Here is a 2607-nt window from a genome sequence, read left to right as displayed (position 1 = left end):
GCTGTAGCTGTAAACTTGTTGTTCTTCAAGCACCTGCTCCACCATTCATCTTGTAAACTGACACAGTTGGTGGCTGAAAGAACTTCCGGCTAACTGAGCTGTCTGGGTCACCAGGGGGCGCTCTAGATCCTGCACCAAAACCCCCCTTCTGCCAGGTGTCTGTGTGTGTAAACCAGGAGGCGGGGCTTTGTGTGTGTCAACCAGGAGGGGGGCTCTGTGTGTAGCTGCCTGATGTGTGCAAACAGCTAGTGTCTGTTAGAAGCCTTCATCAACACGGAAAATGACACATTTACTCGGATGATACTCATCTAAAGTAGATTATCTACAGTTTCAGCCGAGTACTCGTCTGAGTTTTCCTCAGTTCCACTCTAAGTTTCTGTTCCACTGCTGGTCAGACAGAAAGAAGCAGGAGTCACCGTGTGATGACGTCATGATGGTGAGGTGAACCTGAAAGACGCTGTCGACAGTTGTCCAATCACATTAGTCACAAGTTGAAGGACTTCATTGACTCTCATTGGTTGTAGAAGTCGATTATTTACACAGAAATGAACTGAATACATCTGTAAATAGTTTTTATTGAATGATTACAGACTGGCAGACAACCAGGTGGCTTTTACCAGCAAACGATTATTACATCATTCATTTATGTTTTACATGTTAAAGGAGTATTTTTCTCTCTCAACGTATTAACAAACCGCCACTGGTCAGGATACTGAAGATAAACTGGAAAATACTAAATCAGCTGCAGAGAGGAACAATTGTTTTCATCCAGTCATAATTAGAATTCATGTCGATAAATAATTTACGTAAATAATATGGATAATAAATATGAAGACAGGAGGGTGAACTTGAGCTCTAAGAATAAACAGCTTCATGTTACAGAGGATAATTTTCTGACCACAGGATGAAAATCAGAATTTTCACACATTTCAGCACCATCAGGTTGGTTCATAAAGATTTATATGACATTTGTGCTGTTTAATTTTAATGAAGATATATTGTTTAAGAGAAGCAGAGTGGGAGAGCATGGAACAGTTACTTCGATTACATCGGATAGATTAACACAAACCACCCCCCAGAAAAGCTTCATATCCTTCATATCCAGTCCCAATACATATGCTTGTATCAAATAAATCAAATATCTCATCAAATAAAGTATGAAAAGACTAGTTTAATATCAAAGGAAGAGCTCAAAAAGAAAGTAAAGAGAGTCCGGAGGTGCTTGAACTGCTTCTGCTCTTATGCTTTTCGAAATCGTCTTGCTCTTTTTTTTAGCGCCTCCTCCTCATTTACTTCCTTTTCAAGCTCTTCCACCTTTTTCTTTCCTATTGAGCTCTTATAAGGTAAAATAACTGCTGGAGGCAAAAGAAGAACAGAAGGAGGCAAAGGAGGGCCGGGAGGAGAAGAATAAAGACCTCGAGGAAGCACATCAAAAACTTGAGAAGTATAGACACCTGGAGGAACTAAAGAGAGAAACTAAGTAGACTGTCTTTTGTTTTATCTCCTCACGTTGATGTTGACAGCTTGTCAACTCTTTCAACACATTGTTTGGCCATTTTGGATAAAATGGCTCCGAGGAAAATGAGACTGGTTCCCTCCATGAATTCATCTCCATGGATCAATGACACCATCCGTTCTCTTAGCTGTAATTCCCGTAGAGTAGAGCAACGTTGGAAATCCACGTAGTTTCATATCCATTGTCAATAGTACAAAGACCTCATAGCCAATTATAACCACGTAGTTAAAGGTACAATAAAGGTACACACGATGGATCTGACTGATCTGATTGGAAACCTGACGATACTACGTCCCGCCCACCGATAGCTGTAACCTGACTGCACCACAGGCCTGTCAATCAAACAGACACGCCCCCCAAAACAGGTCTTCTTGAATCTTCTTTTCTAATGAATGAGGGATTATTTTCAGATGGACCTCCAGAAAACTAATAAGAAGGAGTGACTTTAGCTAACAACACCGAGAGAACTGATGGACACATTTTATTCACTTTGGATTTGATGAGAGAAGTTGAATGGGAGTCTATGGAGCCGGAGGCTTTTTGGAGCTGACCTCTAGTGGCACTCGCTGGTATTGCAGCTGAAGACACTTCTGGATCAGAACCATTTTACAGACCTGAAGCTACGAACACTTTTATGTCCAGTCTGTAGTTTTATATCCAGTTTGTAGTTTTATATCCAGTCTGTAATTTTATACCCAGTCTGTAGTTTTATATCTAGTCTGTAGTTTTATATCCAGTCTGTGGTTTTATATCCAGTCTGTAGTTTTATATCCAGTCTGTAGTTTTATATCCAGTCTGTAATTTTATATCCAGTCTGTGGTTTTATATCCAGTCTGTAATGTTATATCCAGTCTGTAGTTTTATATCCAGTCTGTAGTTTTATAACCAGTCTGTAGTTTTACATCCAGTCTGTGGTTTTATATCCAGTTTGTAGTTTTATATCCAGTCTGTAGTTTTATATCCAGTCTGTGGTTTTATAACCAGTCTGTAGTTTTATATCCAGTTTGTAGTTTTATATCCAGTCTGTAGTTTTATATCCAGTCTGTAGTTAAATATCCAGTCTGTGGTCTGTGCCCACTGCAGCCTGTATT

Source organism: Brachyistius frenatus, unplaced genomic scaffold (assembly GCF_029030835.1).
Source record: "Brachyistius frenatus isolate BFR_SWC_R1_liver_20210118 unplaced genomic scaffold, ASM2903083v1 Contig_313, whole genome shotgun sequence".
Classification (NCBI taxonomy): domain Eukaryota; kingdom Metazoa; phylum Chordata; class Actinopteri; family Embiotocidae; genus Brachyistius; species Brachyistius frenatus.
The sequence above is the reverse complement of the archived record's forward strand: the minus strand, read 5'-3'. Positions refer to the sequence as shown.